The sequence below is a fragment of the Callorhinus ursinus genome, unplaced genomic scaffold (genome assembly GCF_003265705.2).
Source record: "Callorhinus ursinus isolate GAN/ISIS: 27379988/994484 unplaced genomic scaffold, GSC_fseal_2.0 scaffold3, whole genome shotgun sequence".
NCBI classification, from domain to species: domain Eukaryota; kingdom Metazoa; phylum Chordata; class Mammalia; order Carnivora; family Otariidae; genus Callorhinus; species Callorhinus ursinus.
Window position 1 is genome coordinate 2,427,331 of NW_027397065.1, and position 26,587 is coordinate 2,453,917.

General features: G+C 38.2%; 1 protein-coding gene and 1 long non-coding RNA gene across 3 annotated transcripts in view; one reads left to right on the forward strand and one right to left on the reverse strand.

Annotated features, from left to right (window-relative positions):
* The window catches only part of LOC141371632 (uncharacterized), a 30,935-nt gene extending 11,813 nt beyond the window's left edge, over positions 1-19,122 (forward strand). The window contains exon 3 of the long non-coding RNA XR_012376720.1: positions 19,029-19,122. This is a non-coding gene — a long non-coding RNA (uncharacterized lncRNA). The remainder of the gene's footprint in view (positions 1-19,028) is intronic.
* Positions 1-19,537, reverse strand: part of HAPLN1 (hyaluronan and proteoglycan link protein 1) — a 75,170-nt gene extending 55,633 nt beyond the window's left edge. For both annotated transcript variants that reach the window (XM_073887699.1, XM_025866594.2), the window contains exon 1: positions 19,362-19,537. The gene's annotated coding sequence lies outside the window, so the exon portion shown is untranslated. The remainder of the gene's footprint in view (positions 1-19,361) is intronic.
* Positions 19,538-26,587: the final 7,050 nt, after the last annotated feature.

The following is a 26,587-nucleotide window of genomic DNA, read 5'->3' on the forward strand; positions in this document are numbered from 1 at the left end:
AGGACAAAAATATATTAAAAATAAGAGGATGCAAAAGTATATAACATGCTAACGCTAATAAAAAGGAAGCTGGGGAGACTATATTAAAATCAAACAAAGTAGATTACACAACAAAAAATATCAGCAAGGAAAAGAGAATAATTTCATAATGATAAAATGATAAAATCATTAGTAACACATTACAGTCTTAAAAATGTATGCCCTTAATAACAGAGTTTCAAAATACATGAAGATTTTAACCCAATACAACTATAAGAGATTAGAATATCTCTTTATCAATAATTTATAGAATAAGTAGTCAGAAAAATCAGTAAACATGTAAAAGACTTGGACACTATAAATCAACTTGATCTCATTGATAGTATACAACATTCTTTCAATAACAGCAGAATATACATTCCTTTCGAGTGTATAACAGGCATGTACCAGGATTCTACAAGATATTACATTCTAGGCCATAAAATAATTCTCAATAAATGTAGAAGGATCAAACTCATACAGAATATACTCTCTGACCATAGTAGAATTAAGTTAGAAATCAAAAGCAAAAGGAGAGATGGATATATAGATCAATGGAACAGGAGAGAGAGTCCTGAAATAAACCCAAACTTATATGGTTAATTAATCTACAACAAAGGAGGCAAGAATCTATAATGGAGAAAAGACAGTCTTTTCACTTAAAGGTATTGGGAAACCTGAACGGCCTCATGTGAAGGAAGGAAGGAAGGAAGGGAGAGAGAGAGAAAGAAAGAAACTGGATCGCTTTCTTATAAAATATGAATGAAATCATTCAAAATGAATTAATGACCTAAATGTTAGACCTGAAAACATAGAAGTCCTAAAAGAAAGTATGGGCAGTAATCTCTTGGACATTGCCCTTAGCAACATATTTATGGATGTATCTCCTCAGTGAAGGGAAACAGTAGCAAAAACAAATTATTGGGACTACATCAAAATTAAAAGCTTTTGCACAGCAAAAGAAACAATCAACAAAATGAAAAGGTAACCTACTGAATGAGCAGAGAGATTTGCAAATGATATATCTGATATGGGGTTAATATCCAAAATAGATGAAGACTTATACAGCATAACACCAAAAAACCCAAATAATCTGATTAAAAATGGGCAGATGGTCTGAATAGACATTTTTCCAAAGAAGACATACAGATGCTCAACATCACTAATCATCAGAGAAATGCAAACCAAAACCACAGTGAGATACCACCTCATACCAGTCAGAATGGCTAGGATCAAAAAGACCAAAAATAAGTTTTCGTGAGGATGTAGAGAAAAAGGATCCCTTGTGCACTGTTGGTGGTAAATTGTTGCATCCATTGTGGAAAACAGTATGGAGACTCTTCCAAAAATTAAAAATAAAACCACCTTATAATTCAGTAATTCCACTAGTGGGTGTTTATCCAAAGAAAACAAAAATACTACCTCAAAACGATATATGTACCACTATGTATTATCTACAATAGCCAAGATATTTATTGCGTACCTTTAGCCAAATACAAATGCTCCTTTTATTTTTACTGAAATAAAACCAAATTATATGGTGGTTCAAAAAGTGATTTCTAAAATTGAATGTAGGGCGCCTGGGTGGCTCAGATGGTTAAGCGTCTGCCTTCGGCTCAGGTCATGATCCCAGGGTCCTGGGATCGAATCCCGCGTCGGACTCCCTGCTCCTTGGGAGCCTGCTTCTCCCTCTGCTTCTCTCTCTCTCTCTGTCTGTCTTTCATGAATAAATAAATTAAAAAAAAATCTTAAAAAAAATAAATAAAATTGAATGTATATGGGCACCTTTCCATTTCATTGAATCTTTTACATGGATGCCAAAACTTTATGTGTATAAAATACATATGCCAAAAATATTTTAAGCAATTACCTATTTTTTGATATTTAAGTATATTTTTATTGTTTTTCTAATAAAACATTATAATAACATAAATATAGGTAAATTTTAACAGTGTAAATTTCTCAGTTCTACAATGTGAGATTACTAAGTTAAAGATATACATCCACAAAGTTGTGCAACCATTACTGCTATCTACTTCTGGAATGTTTCGTTACTCCTAAAAGAAACCTTATACCCATTATGGTCACTCTCCATTCTCTGACAACCACAAATCTATTTTCTGTCTGTATGAATTACCTATGCTAGCCTTTTCATAAAAATGGAATAATACAGTATGTGGTGCTTTTATGACTGGCTTCCTTCATTTAGCATCACGTTTTCAAGGTTCATCCATTCTGTAACATACATTAAGTACTTCATTTTTTTTTCATAGTCCTTTGCATGAATATATCACATTTTGCTTATCCATTCAGCAGTTGGTGGATATTAGGGTTATTTTTTCACTTTTTGCCTCTGATGAATAATGCTGATATGAACTAGTAATGGAATTGCCGTTTACCCATTTTACACTCCTACAAACAATGCACGAAGATAACAATTTCTTCATGTCCTCATCAGGACTGTTTTAATTAAACAAATTATTGTGTGTCTTTTAAATTATAGCCATGCTAGTGGGTGTGAAGTGCCATCTCATTTTGTTTTTTGTTTTTCTTTTTTTAAAGATTTTATTTGAGAGAAAGCGTGCATGCATGGGGGGGAGGGGCAGGGGGGAGGGAGAGAAAGAGGGAAAGAATCCCAAGCGGACTCCACACTGAGCCCTCCCAACATGGGGCTGACCCTGAGATCATGACCTGAGCTGAAATCAAGAGTCAGCCACCCAACCGACTGAGCCTCCAGGCACCCCTCATTTTGGTTTTTATTTGCGATTTCCCAGTGATTAATGATGTTGAGCAACTTTTCATTTGTTTATTGCTCAGTTGTATATCTTCTTGGGAGAAATGTCTTGGGATTAATGATGTTGAGCAACTTTTCATTTGTTTATTGCTCAGTTGTATATCTTCTTGGGAGAAATGTCTATTCAAATTCTTTGCCCATTTTTAAATTCTTTCTATTGTTGAGTTGTAAGTGTTCTTTATATATTTTAGGTACCACTTAATAGATACATGATTTGCAAATATTTCTTCCAATCCATCTTCCAATCTTTTCTTTTTCTTGACATTGTCCTTTGGAGCACAAAGGTTTTCAATTTTGATGAAGCCATATTTGTCTGTTTTTTCTTTGTTTGCTTGCACTTTTACTGTCCTATCTCGGAAACCATTATCTAACCCAAGGTCATGAATATCCATTTCTGTTTTCTTCTATGAATTTTGTAGTTTTAGCTCTTACATTTAGGTGTTTGATCTGTATAATTAATTTTGTGTATGGTATGAAGTAGAGGTCCAACTTAATTCTTCTTTATGTGGCTATTTAGTTGTCTCAGTGTCATTTGTTGAAAAGAGTATACTTTCTCCATTGAATTGTCTTGGCAGTCTTGTTGAAACTATACTATTGATTTTTAAAAACTTTTTGCATATTAAGGTACCGTTTTTGTCTTCAATGTGTATTGAAAACATTTTCCCTTCATTTTGATTTACAGTGTTTTTTATGAATAGAATTATAAGCACTTATGTTAACTAAATATACTAGTATTTTTCTCAATGATTTGTACTGTCACTATTGGCCAAATATTCACTTATATGTCCCCCAGTAGTAGTTTATGAAAATAATATAAATAGCTATCAACTTTTTATTATTTTATAAAAATAAAATACATGTATTTTCTTGGTAGATTCTCAGAACTACAAACACTATGAGGCAAATACTATCAATCATTCTATTTTAAAATGGATAATGAAGCTCAAGGCTTGAATAATTTGCACAAGGCATGCAGCAGCTAGTACATAGTAAAATATCAGTTGGGATTTAAATGCAGGTCTACCTGAATCCATAGGACAAGTTCCAAAATAACTGAAATAACTTAAACTGGAGCTTCATCAGGATGGATATAAAAGTTTCCCCCAAACTATTCTAACTTTTTAAATCTACAATGTTCAATTTTATTTAAGGATCAGAATCTTTTGATTAAGTGAAAATATTCTATTTTAGTACAGAATATGCTATTTCAATTTTTAAAAACAATTTCCATGTAACATACTGGATAAGAAAAATCAAATTCACTGTTGTGTATAAGTTATCAATAAATGATCAAAAAATAGAATGCTAAGTCAGTGAAATGTAAACTTTATCAGAATATATAAAATAGAGTTGAGGTTTTCAAATATACAGTTCAAGTTGTAAATTATCAAGGCCCGGGATGCTGTTGTTTTAATTCAAAGAGAAATCCTATGGGCTGTGTAGAAAGAACCATGATAGAACCAAACAAATGTAAAATATTCAGTACGATGTAGCTTACCATCAATAAACTACTGAAGGAGTTTTTTATTTGTTTGGTTTTTGGGTTTTGAGTTTTTTGGTAGAATTTATTCCTTCTTTCCTCCATCTCCTTCCATACTGCCCCTTAAAATAAGCTTCCAATCCCTGTTACACTTTGTATCTCATTCGACAAGCAAAGGATGTATAGCCTCCAAATGTAAAGATCTGGCCTTATAAATAAAGATACACTTTGTTTTCATCTCCATTCCCTTTTCAATTTGCTATTCAACCATTTAGTAATCGGCCAAGAGCAGATAATCATGAAGATTTTTTTTTTAATCAGGTGTGTCCATAATATTTTAGGTGACTTTATATGATGATTACTATCATTAGGGTAAATTATATAGAGCCTGCTCATGCTGAATGATACTCCTCTGGTTGTCCTTAAGGAGTAAATCTATAGTTCAAATTGTAAATTATCAAGGCCCAGGATGCCTTTGTTTTACCTCAAGAGAAATATTATGGGCTGGGTAGAAAGTTGCTCTGCTCCAGAACAATCTTCTTTAATCAAAGGATTGTAAACATTACACAGAGCACGAATGCAATTATATCAAAATCTCAACTTCACAGGCAGTCAATATACTATAAGACATTTTGTGTATGCTTAAATAATTTTCAATTGTATATCAGGGCACAGATGAAGGGAAATGTTTTTACAAAGTCCATTCAAACTTGAATTTCATGTAGTGTTCACCCATGCACCAAAAATTTGGATTTATAATTCATGAGAAGCTTCTGATACATAAATGAAATGTATAAACAAAAAAAGAACTGATTCCTGATATATTTAATAATAAATCAATCCTGTTCCATAGTTTAGGATAATAGGCGTAATCAACAAAAAATTAAAATGTTAATAATAACAGGAGTAAAATTCAAGCTATACTTTAACATTAGGAGCAAAATGCTGGCATTCTTTCTGTTGGTAGGTCACAACACATGCTTTATTTAAAACTACACTTATTGGGGTGCCTGAGTGGCTCACTTACTTAGCATCTGACTCTGGATTCGGCTCAGGTCATGATCTCAGTGTCTTGAGATCAAGCCCCGTGTAGGGCTCTGCCCTGGGGGTGGAGCCTGCTTAAGAGTCTCTTTCTCCCTCTCCCTCTGCCCTCCTCTCTACATAAACAAACAAACAAACCCAGGAGTTTTAAAAAGTGGGAACCCTGGCATTCTAGGTACTGCAGATGTCTCATCCTTGAATGACCTTCTCCCCTCCTATCAGTTTGAGGTGGCAATTTCTGGCCTAGAGAAAAGCCGTGGAATAATAGTTAACTAGGAGTCAGATTGTTTACTTCTTATCCTTAGCATGGATATTTTCATGCTGGGGAGGCAAAGAGGGATGAGGGGAGACAGTGCATTTTTTCACAGGATGTGTAGTAATGCAAATTAAGATCACATTTTGCTTTTTACCAATCATAGTAAATCAGTATTTCCCTTTAATGTTTAGATCTCAAAGTCTTTGAACTATTTTGGTTTACCTTTGGGGAATTAATGCCCTACCACTAATGGTAACTATTAGACCAAATTACGTGTCAACTTTTGATATGACCTAGCATTTCATGGATACAGATATTTAAATGATGATGCATTGCTCTTCTCTTTCTGCTATCTGAAGATTAATTTGAAATAGTAACAATACGTAATGAGATAAAATCACAATAAAGGAGTGCAGAAGATCAGTGCCTTCTATTTTGACAATAAAGGTTTTCAACTCTGCACTGACATTTATTTTCCATTTCTCTGATGCACCAGATATTTGTTTAATAAAAGACCTTTCCAGTGACAAGGACAGTATCTTTTTCATTTCTATAATTCTGTGAGCACTATCAATCAGGAGGTTTGCTTTCAAGTCATGTTAATATAAATTAGGTTTTTCTTTTTAGTCATAGAGTTTCAAGACTCAAAGCCTGTACATGGGCTGTAAAGCTAAAACTAAGAGTAATTGCAATGTGGCTTGGAAGCTAGAAGAAATAAAATAATCTGCAGGGTTTGGAATGATGTGCCCCAAGTAACAAACTTTTACAGAACAAAACCTACTCTTTTACATTTAGAAGTAAATTGCCCAAATATGAACTAGGAAGATAGTAAACTTATTCAAGGTAGCTTCACAGGACAAAACTAGAACAAATGGGTGAGGGTTAAGGAAGTCCATTTTGCACAATGTCAGGAAGAACTTTTTGGTAAGTCCTCTAAAGGTGAAATGAGTTGCCCTGCGGAAGACCTAGTGCTTTCTGCCACTGCAGGTGTTGAAGCCGATCAACAAATGATATCACAGGAGGGATTCCTGTAGTGGGTGGAATGCTGGAACAGATCAGGTCCTTTGAACTCTGATTCATATCTAACATTTGAGGTCAAAACTCTTAAGGACATCAGGTGGATACAACGATCTACTAACAAGGAGACTTCAAATTACTGAAAGACGTGTCAACAATTAATTACAGCGGGGTGGCTGGGTGGCTCGGTCGTTTAAGTGGCTGCCTCTGGCTCAGGTCATAATCCCAGGGTCCTGGGATCGAGCCCCGCGTCAGGCTCCCTGCTCGGTGGGGAGCCTGCTTCTCCCTCTCCCTCAGCCTGCCTCTCTGCCTACTTGTGCTCTCTCTCTATCTCTCTGCCAAATAAATAAAATCTTTTTAAAAAAACAATTAATTACAGCATGAATACATAGAAGGGTGTGCTAAGTAGAGTAATGGTGGTGCAAATAAAATATTAAGAGGGACCTGAGAAAAAAGTGACTTATTTCGGGGAGCAGTACAATGTAAGGGTGCCTGGAGGAAGTGTTTTCTATTAATGATCCTGGCAGGAGCCACAGTTCAGGTGGGAGGGATCAAGTGTGAGGGATTCCTCCGGAGAGAAGCGAATGAGCCAAGAATTAGAGTAGAACTGCGTCAATGTTTGGAGAGAGAGGATAGATAATCTGGAGACCTGAATTGTCATCATCTTTGAAGTAAATTTGCATTTACTTTAGCTACCAAGACCTGCCTTTCGGTGTCTTAAACAAATAATTATAGCATTGTAAAATATCCTATATAAATCCTAAATTTTGCAATCATTACATTGATTTCTTCTTTGTAATTCAAAGTAACATTTGATAGTGATAAAGTTACAAAGTTAGGAAGTTTCTTCCCTCACATGGGGGAAAAAATAAAGAAATGATGTTTTAAGTCATATACTTAGTTCGAGTTTGCTCACAAGATCCACTGGGTCTGTGATTCAGTTCAAGTAACTGTAAAATGCACCTGGCAGTTTGTGTTTAGCATGACTCTGTTTATTGAGTTCCATTCTTCAGTTATTCTCTGGAGAATTTTTTCTGGTTAACTGGGGTCTGCACTTTCCACTTCTTCAACAACGGGGTATCCCAGATAATCAAAAGAAATACATAGATAACATGAGATAGTGATCCAGATGGATACGAACCTCCCAAACTGTTGTCCAGAATTTTTCCTCGACAGCAGTAGGATAGTACAACATCTGAAAACAGACTGCAGGAACTGAGTCACTGCAGAAATGGGTCAGTCCAGCTCCTTCAGGGAACGAGGGACACTGACAGCCCTGTGGACCTGAAGATTCTGCTCTCTCAGAGAAAGTAGGCCAAGCAGATAAGAGCTACCCAGAGTACAGGCAAGCCCACCTGCTGACTTTGGGCATTTTCTAATGGGGAAAGAAAAGCAAAATTTCCAACTGGCTAATTTTGCTACCTGTTCATCTACCTGAAGTCTTTTGTTGCCGGACACTATTGATAGTCTCTCTCTGTTTTTGTTAGCAGTTTTTCTCTGCCATGCCTGGGTGTAGGTTTTTTATTTTTATTTTGGTATTTATCCTGTTGTGGCTTTGGTGTGCTTGAATCTGTGACATGGACAATCACAGCTATTATTTCTAAAAAAATTGTTTCTGCCCCATTTGCTGTTTCTCCTTCGGGAATGGCAATGTCTGTATCTCATAGGTCTTTTACTCCTCTCTCCCCGTGCACCCTGTACCCCAAACTCCAGTACCTTCTTCCCTTTTCCTCTTAGGTTTCAGTCTGCTTTTTGTTGTTGTTGTTGTTGTCACTTTTCAGACCAGTTTTCCATTTACTAATTATCTCTTCAGTGTGTCTCAACTTTTTATAAACTCAGGTATTGAGTTCTTAATTTTAGTTACTACAATCTCCTAGTTTTAGAATTTCCATTTAAATCTCCCCCCCCCCTTTTTTTTTGGTAGTTTCCAGTTCTTTGGTAAGAATCTCTTTGAGTCTAATTTCTTAAACATATTACTCACATAAAATCTGTATCTGGTAACTTTGATATTTAGATCTCCTATTGATCTGTTTCTTTTTTTTTTTTTAAAGATTTTATTTATTTATTCATGAGAGACGGAGGGTGGGGGGAGAGAGAGAGAGAGAGAAGCAGAGGGAGAAGCAGCCTCCCAAGGAGCAGGGAGCCCGATGCGGGACTCGATCCCAGGACCCTGGGATCATGACCTGAGCCGAAGGCAGACGCTTAACCATCTGAGCCACCCAGGCGCCCTCCTATTGATCTGTTTCTATTTTCTGTTTTACTATCTTGATTTTTTTGTTTGTGTGTTTGTTTTGGTCCTTTTGGTCCTATCAGCTGGTATGCTGGATAATTTTAGATGAAGGGAGGTGAAACTGGAAAGGTAAGCTAGAGCTGGTCACTGAGAACCTTGCAAATGCTATTAAATAATTTGAACTTAATTTTCACAGCAATAGATAAGTGTTGAAGGGCTTAAGCAGGCAACTGTTTTCATATTTATACTTGAAAAACATTACTCTAGCTTCAGTGTGGGGGAATGCAATAGAAAGCAAGAAGATGCGAGGGCAGAAACCAATTGGTAAGGTTTGCAGGAATTCGGGCAAGAGAGGATGGTCACAGAGGGTAAGGTTTATGCTAATGGAGATAGAAAAGGATGTATATATATTCAAGAGATGTTTATGGGATACAGTCAACATGGTGACACCCTTCTCTCTGGTTTTGGAAATAGAGTGGAGAGGAAATGGTGTCACTTACTACACTAGATAAAATTGGGAGCAGTTCAAATTTAGGAGAAAGAAAACATACTGAAAACAAATCATTGGTGACCCCAAGGAGGAGCGTTCCACAGGAGTAGTTGCAGGAGAAAGCACATTGCTGTGAGTTGAGGAGGGGAGGGGGTGAAGAGGGAGAGAGTGAACATAGGTAATTCATGAAGTGTGGCTTTGATGGGAAGGAGAAAGATTGGTAGATAGACTATATGTGAGATTAGGGAGAATTATATATTTTCAAGACAAAAAGATATGACTGTGATTAAATGCCATTAGGAAGAAATAATCAGAGTGGGAGAGGTTGAAGATGTAAGAGAGAAAAAGCTTAATTGATAGGGACTCTCTCTGAGAAGACTGGGGGACATGGGATCTAGAGTTCAGGGCATAATGTCTGCCTTAGACTCTTAGAGGTAAAGGATACCTTTTTCTCCTAATAGAAGGGAAAAAAGAATATATGGGGGTGCTGGTGGTCAAGGACTAGTTTTGGTGGCAGGACAGTGACAGAGTTCTTTCTAGGCGGCTTCTATTTTCAGGGAGGCTTGGACATCTGCTTCAGGGGGTTCAAGAAACAAAACTTCCAAGAAATATGGTAGAATTGCCACACAGCATTAGAGATCCAGCTGAAGTCAGATACAATGGTTATACAGTGGCCCCATTCTGCAGGGTGGTTATGGTTTTTTCCTAGCAGTTCCCAGCAATTTAGAGCAAGTATGGAAGAAGTGGGGCAGTTAGGTTTTCCTGAAAAAGGATTTTGGGCTGGTGGGTTCATCTGCTGACAACAGGACCAAGACAGTGAGAATGTTGGCAAGGTGATGGACAGTGGAGGACAATGTGAAAGTAAAAGGGAGCAAACAGGTAGAAGGAAGAGAGGAAGTCTGGGATGGAGGTTCCAGGTCATTTTGATGGAGCAGTAGTCCAGAAATCCAAGTATTCTAGTTTGGATGACTGGGACTATGATGATTTTTAACTTGCATATAAGACAAGCAGTTGGCTTGAGAGAGTCTTGGTCTATATCACTTTGCTGGAATAATTAGTAAGGCACACCATTTCATTTTCAAAGTGTTCTGGTTTAGCTCATAAATTATATGGCCTTGGTATCTGTGTAGAAATGGCATGGGCCAGGCTTGGTATACAGGATATAAAGATTTCAATTTTGGACATGTTAAGTTCAAGTAGTTTATGGGAAATTCAGGTTGAAAGGTCAAGTGAACTTAATATACATGCAGATACAACCAAAATTCAGTCATAAAACATAAAACAGTACTAAAGGACTTATAATTTATTATCTTAAGAATCATTTATTAATTTGTAGACAGTATTTTAAACTTCTAGAAAATATGTGCATTAAATACTTGAGAGCCCTTTCTAAGTATAACATGTATGGCATTCTTTGGTAAAATGAAAAATATTAATCACCTGAGGAATAATTTTAACATTGACCAAATGGTCAAGCTGGGAAAACAGGTTAATGGACTGGTGAAGTTGGATCATACCTCAACACATCACAAGGTGGCAGCACAACTACAGTTTGACATAATTAACAAGGGAAAGGATCCCTTTCAGGTATTTCTGCAGTCAGAATACTTGGGAATTTATACCCATTGTACATGTATGTATGAATGGAGGCTTTTTTTCATTTCAAAATGATTTCTTGTTTTATTATCATTACCAACTTGAAAAAGTGAGTATTAAAAAGTTTAATTTTTTAACATGTACATTATTTTAACACATTTTAGATAGACTGAAACACATGATCACTAATATACATTTATGGCATTCTTAATATAGCCCTTAGTGTACAGGCTATATATATAAAACACCATCATTATAAATGTTTGATACATTTGCACTGAATGGTATATCATAGTTAATTTCATTTTGATTATCTTTTTAATAATTTAACTATTGAAGATAGATTCGGTAGCTTCATTTGTTGACTTAGAAGGAGAGCGTTCAGAAGTTTCATGGGGAAATTCTTGTTTGCCATATTCTAGTAACAGTAACTTCAAGTGTAGGGTAGTGTTATCTAATTTAGCCAATAAAAAATACAGGACACCCAGCTAAATTTGAACTTCAGATGAACAACAAATAATCTCATTAATATAAGTATGTACCATGAAATATTTGAGACATACTTATACTAAACATCATTCAATTATCCTTTGGATTTTATATGGCAGTTGTAGTATGGAGGGCGGAGGGAAGGAGAAGAACTGGGGGAAAAAAAGCCAGTTGCTGGGAAAACCAGAGAAATCCAGGATTCTGGGCTCCAAATCTGCTCTAAGATTAGGAGGTCTTCAAGATCAAGGAACTAGGAAAATTATTATAAATGGACCTGAGCTAGGCTGCATTCTGTGGTGAACTCATTTGTATGGTAAGCTAAACAACATGGGCTAAGGTTAATCAAGTACTCTGGTGAATTACCATCTACACCACACATTGATTACTGATTTTTAAACAACAAAATGCAACAACATATATTTAAAGCTAGCTCAGTATTGGACAAAATTGAATAAATAACTACAATTCAGACATTTTGGGGTCTTACCCAGGTTCAGAGTTATCATTATGAAAATCTGTCTTTAGAGTATCAAGGCTCGGAAATGCCATTTTAATTTCATTTAATTCAACGAACATGTCTGGCACCTTCTATATGCAGAGGTCTAAGACTCTGAGATATAAAGATTAATAACACTGATGTTATCCAACTCAGTGGACATTTATAGTTGATAAAATACAAGTTAAGATCATGCCCAAACAATGGCAAAAGTCATTTTTATCAATTTTTTCCTGGGTTTCAGTTCACAGTCAGCTGTTTTCCCCTTTGCTTTTTCCTGGGTGATCTCCTTCCCTCTTCTGTATGATTTTCAACTACCATTTTAGTACCAAAGGCTTCCAAATCTCTATTTTCAGCCACAACTTCTCCCCTGTGCTGAAGATATATACATTCAACTCACATGGGTTCTTGGATGTCCTATTGTTCTTCCTAAATTAGATTCACCGTATTCTCCCAGAAACTTTTATTCTTCCTGCATTCTTTAAAAAAATTTTTTTTAAAGATACTTATTTATTTGACAGAGAGCGAGCGAGAGCAGGAACACAAGCAGGGGGAGTAGGAGAGGGAGAAGCAGGCTTCCCCCTGAGGAGCAGGGATCCTGATGCAGGGCTCGATCCCAGGACCCTGGGATCATGACCTGAGCCGAAAGGCAAATGCTTAATGACTGAGCTACCCAGGCGCCCCTCTTCCTTCAGTCTTAATCTTAGTCTGTCACATCTCTCTTTGTGTTATCGTCTGCCCTTGAAACAGTCACACTCTCCTTGACTTCTGTCTTCCATCCAACAAATGCATCCTTATTAGATCATGCCTACACGGGTCCAAGGCCTCTCTCAACTCATTTCCAGCCTCTAGTCTTGCTTTCCTTAAATTTAGAGATTTATTGAAATTATCAATTCTATTTACATTATTCATTTTATACCAATTATTATTATTTAAATCTGGGAAGATTTTATGCATTTAACAACACTGAAAGATCACAAGACCAAAAAGGAAACAAAGGCTGAGTCAGGGAATGGCCTGAGGTTGGGAAGTGTTCTGACATCTGGAATATAGGCACTTGGAATAAAAGGCCGGGAGACCCCGGAAGCCCCATGTTCTGCCCTGTACTGGGCACTGACAAGAATAGCATTGGCAGGGCACCTACTGAATTTCCGACATCTAGATCTCCCAGCTAGGTGAATAATGCAGACCAATGATCCTTCTATTTTAGGCCACAGGAAGAAGGGGAAGGAAAGTCTCTAAATCTGGGTTATCAGTCCTGGCAATTTAAAATGTGGTCAGCATATCTTCAAATAAGAACAGACCAGTATCTTACAGGAGTACCAAACTATGGTGGCATAATCAAAGGAATGTAATCAATGAGAACATAAATCTGGAACATAATAAGATATGGCTATCATTATGCTATATGTTAATTAAACAAAAAATGGGAAAGAACACAAATGACTCTGGTTAGCTTTCTTTATATAAAGGCAAAGCAGATCTTCATATTTCCCCCCGTAGTTAGTTTTCCAGAATCTATAATCAACATCAATGTCAAAATTTCTCTGTAACCAATTGTAGTGAAGTACCTTTCATTTTTTAAAAGATGTTGACTTTGACCCGTATTTTCAACATGGTGGCTAATTCCTATGCTTACCCCATGCATATTTCATCTTCCCTCAGCCCCTTTACTTAGAGGAGTCCTTGGACCAAATATTCCCTCCCTCTAGACGTGGACGTTTAGGGTGGCCCAAGGGCTCAAATGGTAGAACATAAGAAGCTCTAGGTGCTTTACCTGTCCAGGGGCAGCGACCCAAGCGTGGCAATGAAGGGCTGAGAGGACTTGAGAGCGGGTTTTGGCAAAGTAAACGGAAGGGTTCAAAGGGATGGGCTTTGGAGGCCCCTCCAGGTGGGAGAGGGGACACTTGGTCTGGGCACAGCTCTGGGGAGAGGGTGAAAGGACAGGTTAATCAGGCACAGCTAAAAGGAGCCAACCATTAACAGGACTCAAGATCCTTCAAGTTTCTAGAAACGGGCCTTGAGGGAGTCCCTCTAGCCTCACATATGGAGTCGGGTAACTGAGAGATTGAAGACCATGGAGGACTAAATCAGCTTAATTACACCCTTTGGTGTAAGGATAGGAAGGCCCCTGAATGTTTGAAATTCTTTTCACAGAAAACAAAACATTTACTTTAGAGACATAAAAGGCTTGAAATGTAAATGCATGAGTGAAACTCATTCACACTGAAGTGTAATCAGTCAGTCAAGAAATCAATAAACCAGAGAAGTATCAGATCCTCTGGGGTGGGGGTAGAGAGCAGGAGTCTCACTTTATGAGATAGAGGCAGGGTGGAAAGTTTGGATAAAGGCAAAGAAAAGAGACCCAGGAGACTATGAAGACAAACTTCACCTACGTGGCAAATTTTACTAGTGATTCATGATGTGCATCCATCTGTCTTCCCCCACCAGCTTGTGAACTCCTTGAGCCAATTACTCTGCAACACCTAGCATGGTGTCTGGTGCAAATGGTAAGCACTCAGTCATTCTGTGTTCAATCTGAATTTTAGATGCAAACTGTCAGGCAGCAACTGTGTGCAAATGAATTTTTGCTTTTCCTGTCCATCCAAGCAGACAGATTATTGGAAGCCTCGCCCTCCTGGAGGTCTGCAGTGTCAGAGCCACCCTCCCAGGCCCATCTGCACCCACACAACAAAAAACCAAAGTTCTTATCCACTCAGCTAGATAGCAAACAAGGAACATGATTTTAAAGATGCATGCTCAAAATTCTCTTAATACAAAAACTATGAGGCTAGAACTTTCTGTGTGTTTCTGTTACTCCATGTACCTCAGGATCTTGCAGTGTTTTAGATTCATTATCAGTCAGTTTTGACTTTCTGAATTTTTTAGAATGAATTTTCATGGTATAAAGTGAGGGTCCCAGCACATAGTGCTAGCACAGTGCCTGGCAAATAGCAAGGATTTAATACATTTTTGTTGAATGAACAAATAAGTGCATGAATGATCAAATGAGGTGATCCTCAAATTGTAGTAAGAGAGTCAAAATGAGAAAAATTCACACGGTATAGGTGGAGACTGATCCAAGATATTATCCATGAAACGTTCGGGAAAGTTTAGGAAAATCCAGATTTACCATAAAAGTAATTTGAATGTTGTTTAACTTAATTGGATTTTATTTAATACAGTGAATGTAACTGGAGTATCATAATTGGAATTTAGGAACAAATCAAGTGATTTGTGTTCTCTCTGGGTTGGACAAAAGGGGAAATTTCTGTTGCCCTTACAAATTTGAGAATCAATCCCTGAACTGTATGTAGTCAGTGTTCTGTGACTTTAATTTTGCGAGTTTGTTTTGCTTGTTTTTGTTTTGCCTTGTTTTGCAAATAGCCTCCTGGCCTTCTAGCATTGCCCCCCCCATCCCCACATCTCAGGCGTCACTCTCTCACTCCCCTGTTAAACTATAAAACAATGAATAGAAGCTCAAAATAGTCCAGCACCATTTGCTATTTTAAACAAATCCTGGCTGGATCTGCATGTGGCTAAGAACACTGCACTACCAGCAGCCCCCTCGGGGTCCCCATCCCTGGGAGAGGCCATCAGGTGGACCCACTCTGTACGATATCACCGAGAACCCAGCAGCAGCAGACCATTTCGGAGAGCTTGGCGGGTTCTCACTCACACACTTGTTCTTGTCTAGTATCACTAAGCCATCTGAAACCATGAATGACACATTTCCAATCCATGTCTAAAGTTCTACTTTCACGGCCTCTGACTTTTAGGTCCTGGAAGTACAAGTATGGGATTCGTGCTAAATCATGAGGATGGTCCGATGAAATTGTTAACAGAATGGTTTGTTTCTGGTGGCTAACAACTTACTGGAAATAAGAATTAACATAATATGCTTTCTTTTACATGATTGATAGTGTTTCCAGCCACTGCCTCTGATCGACTCAGGCTATAATTTTGTGGCATTAATGAGAGGCTTTCCTTCTTTCCCCATGTAGGTCTCACTGCCATACACAAAACCAAAGTCCCCTAACTAGGAAGCTTCCATTCCACACCAGCAGCCCCAACTTGATTTGTGGATTACACCACTGGAGCTCACTCAGCAAGTAACACATTAATCTTCTTTTTTTTTTTCTTACCAAGGCATTTTACCTTCCAATGTGAATTTCAGAACTTGTCTTGATTAATGCTGATGTGCTGAACACTGTTGCCATTAAGTCATAGATCTTGCAAAAAGCCACTTGGAATAATAATTCACATACCTCCTGGAGAAAAGTTTTTCAAAATTCTCAGTGCAATATTCTGATGGATTAATCTATGACATCCCGATGCTTCTTTCAAACAGCAGCTTTCCTTCTAATAGTTCTTTTTTAGGATTTTTTTCCTATCATGTCAATTTAATGAAAGTGGTGTTCCTGCTTCAAAACTGCATATGAACAACAGATATTGAAGAAGTTGTTCTCCATGCTAATTTTTAGTGTTTGAGGGCAATACCTCTAGTACCCCCAAACAAATTTTACTACTATCTTTTTACATTTAATGAAAAAATATCTAGAGAAGATGTAATATGTGTGAGTATCTGTGTGCTAGCCTTTTAAGCTAGTAATTATTTACCCATTTACTCTCAGCAACACTGAACTTTACAGAAGTGTATTTCCATAGGAGAAACAGTGATTCAAGATTCAAAGTATCCCCATCCTTTCTTGAACTAGGTCATGACATCTCTGTAAAAAAAACACATTCTCTATTAGAAGCGAGTCACAGTTATTAAACTATATCCTCATGGAGGCAGAAAGTTGATGGTAAATTACCCAGGAAAGAGTAAACTGATTTTAAATGCAACCACCGGGAATTTAATCAACAGTTAAATGGTGCCTTGATTTTTAAATTATGTAAAAGACACTTGCTGAATTTTCTACTGTGAGCACCTACCCCAACGTCTGCCATGCAGTTAGTGTTCAATGTCAACAGAATGGAAGTCTCAGTTTTTAGTGAGAGGCTGGTGAGAAAGCCTTCTTCAACTCAACCACTAGGTGGCACACAGGGACCGTACTTCACACACTGAACCATCACAGACCCTACCTTTCATGGTGTAAATAAAGAGCTGCATTATTAATTTATGCTATCACGTCCACTCTACACCTAATATTTGTTTAACCAGCTCTTTCCTCTAATTCTCCTTAAACACTATTGATTAAAATCCTAAGTATATTCAGGTTTCATCCCTCCCCATTTTCCTACAACAATATTTTGTCACCTTTAAATAACAGACTAAGTACGTTAAATAACACAGACCAAGTACCATGGTTACTAATAATGAATCCAGGATGTTGGAAAATTAACTAAAGGCAACAGAAGACTCTGATGTAAAAGTTATTTTCAAATTTGCTTTGCATTTTGTTGGAATTTTAATTGGTGGAATACCATTATCTTAAAAAAGTAATCTGGAAAATAAAACATGCATGGGAAACAAGCAAAAGGAAATGAAAAGAAAACCAGCACTAGTGTTTTCTGGAAAAGGGAGTTATTTCCTGAAAAAGGATTCGTGTTCATTTTTCCAGAAACGAAGTACAGTTCTACCTTTAGATTTAAAGTCTTCTTCAACTCTTCAGAAAATGCCAGTCTTCTGCAACCAAGATGTTAAAAGGCAGGACTTTGGTAAACCATCTACTTATAAAGTATCTTTCTGCATATTCTGCCAAATGTATTTATCCTGGATGTGTTGCTTGCTCCCAAAGGAAGGAAGAGGAAGTGAAACCACTAGGGATATAATGAATTGATTCTTCTCCGTGAAAGTCTCTTTAGTACTTCGAAATTACAGTGTCAGTCATTCCTCTGAGAGACAGGGCCTGCTGACGATAAATAAATGGCTCACTTTATAAGAACATGATGGTCTTCTCTTTTTTTGTTTCTCATAGAAAGCTCAGACCCCCAGGACACTTCTGGAACACTGGCCTCTGGGTACATTCTCCCTGGGGACCAATCTTTTGAGGTTGTTGGTTTTCTCTCGCTTATTTAATTAAGTTTAAGGAAAATTACTTCTGCTTATCTAGTTTTCCCATTTTAAAAGCTGTTTCCAATTTTGTGAAGAGGTTACCAAAAATGTAACATCATTCTCTCAGCTTAAACAATTAAATTATTGAGAACAGATAGCCCCCAAATGACTAAAGACTAATAAATGCTCAATAGACCTCTGGCACACATTCTGTTTTACTGAATGGAATCGAAAACTTCTTTATTAGTAGGAGTAAATGAAACTGAAGTTAAACACTGATGTAAGAATTATCACACTAAAAGTTATTCAGAGAGAACTACTATGATACATTTCCGATAGAACAATGTTCCCATTTTATGATTCCATTGAAATATTGAAGTCACGGAAGTGTGTATAAAATTACTGCAATGTAGTACTCTGAAATAATCAAATAGAATGATTACGAGAAACTACATTTGTAATGAATAAATATTACGTTTCACTTAGAAATTAATTCACAGGCTTTATTTCTTAAAAACCGTTAGCTTCCAAGATGCCAGCCAGTATGTTTGATTTTACGACATCACGTTGGAACATGTACAGGAACACTTTCCACCCTAAAAATTCCCAAATGTACTGGCCACTCGGTGTGTTTTTCCAGTGATAAATGAAAATAAAATAACTTATTTTCAAAATAATAAACCATCTCATTTTGAACACAATAGTCAAATTCAGGGGAAGAAAACAACTTCATTTAAGCCCCAAAGTGTTCAGATTTGCCTAGAGTGGTGAACAGTCTCAACACGTAAATCCTTTAAGCAACTTTTAATTAGTAATCTTAACAACTATGACCTTAAAATATTTTTCAGCACCTTAAAATTAATTATCAAATCATTCAATATATGAAGCATGTCATAACTCTATGATCTTAATTTCACAATTAACTGGAGCAGCAGGGACCAAAATTGGTAACACCTCAAAGATTATCAATCTAACAGGTATTTCCTATGATTACAGTAACTTTCTTTTCCACACAAACCTATATATTCCCTAAAACAAAACTCTAAAATCTGGAATGGACATTCCCATTCCTCAGCATTTCCTTCAACCTAGACTCTTTTTTTTTTTTTTTTTATCTCAGGTGCTATGAAAACGCTTGTTGAAACACAGATGGAAAAGCCACCGCTTGGAAACCACGTGCCTACCAGATTTATAGTAACAGGAGGAAAAGCCAGGATAGTAGAGTTAATCCTTACCCCAATCTAGACTGAGCTTTTTATTGCAATCCAGTATTTCATCTGAAAATATGAGTCTTTAAAAAAAAATTGAGGTGTCATGTTAAACTCAAAAGAAAATGAAAGAAAATAAGGAAATCTGTTTTAATGTATATATACATCATAATATGTATTGCTCTCTGAAATCTTCAAGGAATTAATGTTTGAGAGGAAGAGTGAAAATTTTATGGAAGTTTTACCTTGTTCTGAAATCCAGAAGTTCAGATGCTCTCAAGTCCTGCTGAGGTTGGAGCCTGGAGATCAAGTGAAGCTAGCGCTCTTTCTCCTCACCTTAAGTTTGTCTCTGGGCAAGTGTGTGTGTGTGCGCGCGCGCGCGCGCTCGTGTGTGTGTGTGTGTGTGTGTGTGTGTGTGTGTGTGCGCGCTCGCGCTCGTGTGTGTGTGTGTGTGTGTGTGTGTGTGTGTGTGTGTGTGTGTGTGTATGCGCAGAATGTCTCTTTGTGGCGCTGGATGGCAGAGGTCCTGGTCCTGGGAAGAAGGAGGCACTTTCTCACCAAGAGCAGAAGAAAAGCAAAGCGTCACCAGCAAAGTTCTCCTCCCAGATCCCCTAATTACAGCCTAACGTGCACTTCATGCAAACTTCAGGGAGGAAGGGAGGGGCAGCTCTGTGCCCAGATCTTGTGAAACAGCAGCTTCTTAGACGACTTTCCACTCTGCTCAGACCCCGGAGTAGCCCGCTCAGGGTTTGGGGAAAGCAGCTACAGCCACAAGCCCCCACCCACACCACACCTCCTGCAGCCTCACCACTCCGGGGTCTGTACAGAGAGGCTGGGGCAAGGGGTCGGGAGAATGAGCTATGGGGCAGCGGTGTGAGGCAGAAACGCCAGGACAGTACATTTTCGCTTTGATTTTTAGCCTCTGTTAAAAGGAAAACCCAAAGGTAGGAGATGTCCTAGCTTTTCCGTCTCCCTTTCCCCAGTAGATCCAGGGTGGCTAGGTAGAGAGGCAATTATGGCAACAGCGGACAAAGTTTCCTACCCTGGAGGTGCCCTTCCACCCAAATTGCAAGAAGTGTATTTTCTTGTTTATTGGACTCTATCGATACTGGGTTTGAATCTGCGTTAACAGACAACTGCTATTGTATCCCTGGATGACAGAGCTCAAAGAACCTGGATTTATTTATAGAGTGAGGAATGCGAGGGGCAGACGAGATGGGTGGGGTTGGTTTATGGATCCATACCCAGGATTAGAACCAGATGGGCACAGGGCGCGCGCGGGTGCACACACACATAGACACACACACACACACACACACACACACACACACACACACACACCCCAAAATAACTATGGGGGAAGATGCTGGGACACGCGGGAAAACGCCTCCTGAACAAATAGACGTTTATTTATAACTCCTGGGAGAGTATATAGGTCCATTGATTCCCGCCTTGAGTAACCAAGGGTTTTGGAGAGGAAATGGCTTCATATTTCAATAACAGAGACACCTTTGATGGAGCCTAGGAGGGGGAAAAAAAAAAAAAAGAAAAGAAACACACCGCAGGAAGCCAACGGCTGTTGAAGCGGCCGGGAGGGAGCGGGGCTGGCCTGGGGATGAGGACAAGCAAACAAGCCCGAGGGGCCCCGAGCCAAGGAGCAGGCGGGAGACGCGGGCTGGCTTGTCTGAGAGCCGGGGGAGCAGGGCACCTCGGGCGCGGGGCGTTGGGAGACGTCCAGTGGCTCGCGGCAGCTCTCCTGTTCCCGCCGGAGGGCCTGGGGTGGGGGGCGCGCAGGCAGGACTACAGGCTCCTCACGACCAGCGCCTCAGCTTCACGGGGGCGCTGCTGGGGCAGGGGGGCCGGAGGGGGCGGGCAGAGGGTCTGGCGGGCCAGAGGATGATGAGCTGAGGGCTTGGTGCGGCCGGGGACTTGTGGGCAGAAAAGCCAATGGAGTAGGGGCGTCCGTGGGACAGAGGCGCAGGTGAGACGCGGGGACCAGAGAGGCGGGGACGTCCGTGGGGCAGGTGACGCGTGGGGCAGATGAGAGCGCTGGGCGGGGGGACAGGTAGGGCCGGGGCGCGGGCAGGGCAGCGCGCGAGATCCGAGCTGCGCCCTAGGCGGCGAGAGGCGCTATTGTCTCAGAGATAAAGCCGAAGCCTAAACCCCCGCAGTGGCTTCCCCTTTGGAGAGAGGCGGGAAGGAGGTCTTAAAAAAAAAAAAAAAAAAAAAAAAAAAAAATTCTTCCCTGCTTTTCCTTGACGTATTTCACTGGTTCTTGCCCCCAGATTCGTCGTCCTTGCCATTCCCGGTGTGTGGTAAATTAACACGTGTCTCTTGGAAAGATTTTGTTACAAAAACACACCCAATACCTACAAATCCTCCCTAAATGAAGAGTTATATTCAAACTGAAAGAATTAAGAATGAATCCTCCAACAGTCAATTCAACACCTTTCTTGTACAGTCATTCCAAAACATGGGCAAGACGCCTCCTTAGTCACTTTTTCTATTTATCCCCCACAGAAAACAAGCCACTAAAGGTTTTGCAAAATTCTGTAGTTAATTTAATGGCTATTTGAGACAGCTGTTATACTGTAGGCCCCCACATTAACTGCCAACAAAAATAAGACACATCTCTGCTTTTCAACTATTAGAAGAGCGTTTATGCTATTTCTTGTAAATGTTCAGGATGATACGGATTTTGAGGAACATGAATTAGGGTTAAAAACAAATATCCTACAATTTTTATATCAAAGCTTCATCAAGATGGTGAGGCTGGTGGTATGTGGTTATGAAATCATAAAGATAGGTTAAACACTAATCTTGTTCTTTCCACTTTAAAAACCTAATTTCTGGGGGTGGCCTGGGGAGCATATGGGATCAGCGGGCCCATGGATGGTACTTGTTTCCTTTATTCCAGAGGGGCATTGAGAGAATGTACTGCATTCTCTTCAGAAATTGTTGGCCACACAAGACATCTGTCTGGCAATTCTGCTGGGCCACCGTGAGTTACTCTAGAATTTTTGTTTGTTTCAATTTCAGGCATAACCCCACCAATTGAGATAAGCTTTCCAGAAATAATGACAGCTACTTACCACTGATGTTCCAGACAAGAGTTACCTTGTCAGTCTTTTCCTACCTCTATTCCCTAGCTCCCTTTCCCAAGTACCTAGTTACTTGTTTTTGTTAAAAGATCTCTAGTATTTTTAATCACAGGTACTTAACCTACCAATAGTGTGTGTGTTTAAGTGTTATTCAGACAATTTAATTGACATGATCTACATTTCCATTCATTTTCATTTTTTTTAAAAGATTTTATTTATTTGTCAGAGAGAGAGAGAGAGAGAGAATGAGCACAAGCAGGGGGAGCGGGAGAGGGAGAAGCAGACTCCCCGCTGAGCAGGGAGCCCGATGCGGGGCTCGATCCCAGGACCCTGAGATCACAGCCTAAGCCGAAGGCAGACGCTTAACCGACTGAGCCACCCAGGTGCCCCTCATTTTGTTTCATATGCTTTAGTAATTACTTAAAGTTTACAGTGGAATCAGCTTTAAGAGTCTTAAAATTTTTTTATGTTTTAAATTAATGTTCACATAAATAATGCTTTATAGAGGTAGACATTACTTTGATCAGTTGTTAAAATTATGCATTATAATTATACAATTATTACAATAATATGTATATTATTAAGCTTTGGTTAAAAAAATCAGATCAAGTAACTAACTAAATAAATACAAATATATTTCATGACCAAATATTTTACAAGGGTGTAAGTTGTAAAAAAAATTAGAAGACCCAAATATCTGTATTCTGCATATGAAGAGTCCCTCTAATTATTAATATTAATAATGCATGTGGACACGCATGTCTTTCATGGCATATGAGGTATTTTTGGTTTTGTTTTGGGGAAGGCAGGGTGACCAGCTTTTTTAAGTTTTAAGAAAAACCAAATATTTTCTTTAATATTAATTTTTAAAATGACTTACATGCTTAAAATGTATGTCAGGTTCTACCTTAAGTTACCTCGCTAGTGCTAGAGATACAAAACCTAAAAATCAAAGTTGAAAATCAAGGCCAGTGCAAGGAAAATTGCACACAAATTTAGAGCTAATGGATATCTGTATATCTATATATCAGCACATTTTGAAAATATCTTGCTTAGCATAATGCAAGAATATTTTTTAAGAATGAAAATGAGGTCAGGATGGTGTTATAAAATGTGACTTTCCGTTCTTTTGCTAATTGTAAAAAAACTCGAGTAATCAGGTTGAACCAGGTACAATGGAATTTTCAGCCATTTTTGACCCACCAAAAAAAGTCAATTTCATCTGACTTAACCTAATACAAACCTAAATATGTGCATAGTATAAACATAACAGAAGCATTTTCAAAATTTAAAAGGTATCAATCTAAAATATCATGAATCTTTAATATGTGGTACATTTGCAAGCAGAATGGCATTTCTCCTGGCATATTATACCTCTAATGAAATATAGATTTGTATTCAAATGGTGATTATCTAAATTCATTTGCTCTTCAAACTCTGAAAGAGGTTGCTCTATTATCCATGAATTCCAAAGATCTCCTACTCTGGGAGTTCATGTTTGCTGGAATTTTTGCCTCAGGCTAATATTATACCTGGTTGAACATCTGTGAGGATAAAGGTGCAACTATGTGCACTTTGCAGTACTGGGGGAGCAAAGCCATTTGACCTTTCCTGTCCGAGGGCTCAGAACGTCATTAAAGCATCCCTTGGGATTGCAGGCATAACCATGAGAAAGACATCATTTGTAATTAAGTCCTTCCCACTGGCTATATTCCTGTTGAACCCTATGATTAAAATACAAATTCAATATTCGAAATGGTCGCAAAGCATTTGATAAAAGGTTATTTTGCTTTTAATGCAATGGGGGAAGGATAACTTTCCAAGGGCCCACTTTTTGTGCTCTCACTCTCAGAAAGTGTCCTGCAGAGAGATTCTTCAAAAGGGCAAACGAAATAATTAGGCAATAAATTGTTCAAATGTTAAGAGCAGAGCTGTTCCAGAAGCTAGTGAGGCCATATGAATATCCTATCAAGTGATAAATATCTTGAGAAGTAAGCGCCAACATGTTCCCCTGCTTGCCTGTTGGACTGGTTTTGGTTTCATGGCACCTTTCTTGTAACCTATTCTCTCCGTGTGTTTCTTTTGTCCAGAACACCCCAATCTTTTCTTCATTTTTTTTCCCATTAATTGCGATTTCATTATCAACCAGATTCTACTCATTTTGCAGTCAGGCCCAGATTCAATCGCAGGACCTTTGTCATGTTGTCTTTGATTGTCCTAATGTCAGGAAACTTCTTCTTCCTTCACAATCCCGTTACTGTTAAGATCACCCACTTGCCACTTGTATGCTGCCTTGCATTTTATTTGTGTTTTCATACAGTCCTTTAAATCAGCTATCTTGTAAACTTCCTGAGAGACAATAGTATATCTTTGCATGTTCAGTTTCTAGAACACAGCCTTGCTGTTAGAAGCTGATCAAATAATGCTTATTGCTATTGTTGAAGATAATGAGGAAATTCTCTATATTGAGGAGAGAAAGTAAAAACAAAGAGGAAAGCCAATTATTGAACAAGCTAGTTCAGGGTATTTTGTATCTAGTAGCCAATGGCATAAATAATAAATTATCAAAGGTTGATTAATAATTTGGGGGGCGCCTGGGTGGCTCAGCTGGTTAAGCGTCTGCCTTTGGCTCAAGTCATGATCCTAGGGTCCTGGGGTAGAGTCCTGAATGGGGTTCCTTGCTCAGCAGGGAGCCTGCTTCTCTCTCTCTTCCCCTCTTGTTCTCTCTCTTGCTATCTCTGTCTCTCTCTTTCAAATAAATAAATAAAAAATCTTTAAAAAAATAATTTGTATCATTTTTGTTGATCTCATAAAATTAAAAGAAACATCATACATATTTTTCTTTCATGCTTGGCTGATGAGTGATTGTATACATGATAATAAACAAAGGTAAACTATTTTACTCTTATTTTAAGGAACTAGGTTGAGGTTAGTGACAAATAAGGTTATTGTCCTAGAATTACAATATCAGCCACTTGAATATTAATTTTTTTCTCTCGCATTTATATAGTTATTTTAAATTTAAACCAACTGTAACTATCAGTAAATGTAGTCCTTATTGTATTTTCTTATAATCTTCAAAGAAAAGGATGTCAGGTCTAATTGGGCTGATTCTTAGGGTGGAATGGGTGAATTAGCTAATGCACCACGGTTGGCATAAAGACTGCTTAGGAGAGACTGAAGTGTAGGGCTTTGATTATTTGAAAGTGAAGGAAATGGTCCAGAATTGTCAGAAAGATGGAGAGAAAGGATTATATTGTATCAAAAGCCTATGAAGAATTTCAAAAAGGAGAGGTTAGTTGAGTGCCAAGCTTAGGGACATCTCTACCAGAAGGCTAGAAGAGAATATTAACGTAAGTACTTAGAACAACAATGCCTCTTAGTAAATTCTGAGTTAAGCTTGGTTTGGAATAAACATCGAGATGTTTTGAAATTTTATATACAAGTCTATGCTAAACTTGATAGGTAAAATCTTCTTTTGTCCTAATATCACCAGAAACACAGAATTGATTCTCTCCTTACATCCAAGTTTTTTTTTTTTTTTACTAGTCAACCTTCATTTTTATTTATTTATTTATTTATTTATTATTTTTTATTTTTTTTTAGATTTTATTTATTTGAGAGACAGAGAGAATGAGAGAGAGCATGAGAGGGAAGAGGGTCAGAGGGAGAAGCAGACTCCCCGCTGAGCAGGGAGCTCGATGTGGGACTCGATCCCGGGACTCCAGGATCATGACCTGAGCCGAAGGCAGTTGCCCAACCAACTGAGCCACCCAGGCGCACAGGCGCCAGACAGAATTTAAAAGAATAGCTAAGATTAATATGTATATACATATACATATAAATATATATACATATGCATATGTATATTTTTTTGCATTAAGGTCATTAGAAAACACTTGTGGTTTATTTGAAGCACTGAGGAAGTAAAAGGATTTTAGAAGGAGCCTTTGGACAATTCAAGTAGAAATAGCTTTACCTGCATTTATCTTCAATACTTCCTTTCACAGACTAGCTCAGCCAATTCATTCTACTGTAAATAGGAAATCTGTACTTCTTTCTTAACCATAATCTAGTTGTTCCAACATATGGCTCAATTAAAGCATAAAAGGTTAAACTGGAAGAAAGACCCTATGAGTAAATTAAGAAAAGAAAAAAGAGGAAGTATTTCTCCATTTTGTATCTAATTGCTACTAGCCTTGTTTCTGAACACACTGTAATTCTTCAGTAATCCTGCCCTAAATGTCAACTAGAAAATGCTTGCTGATACAAATACCCAGGGTCGGATCTCTTTTGAGCTTAAAGGCAGGTAATTTGAGAACATGAAAACTTTTGAACATCGGCAAAGTTGACTGTCTCTCAGCTTGTAC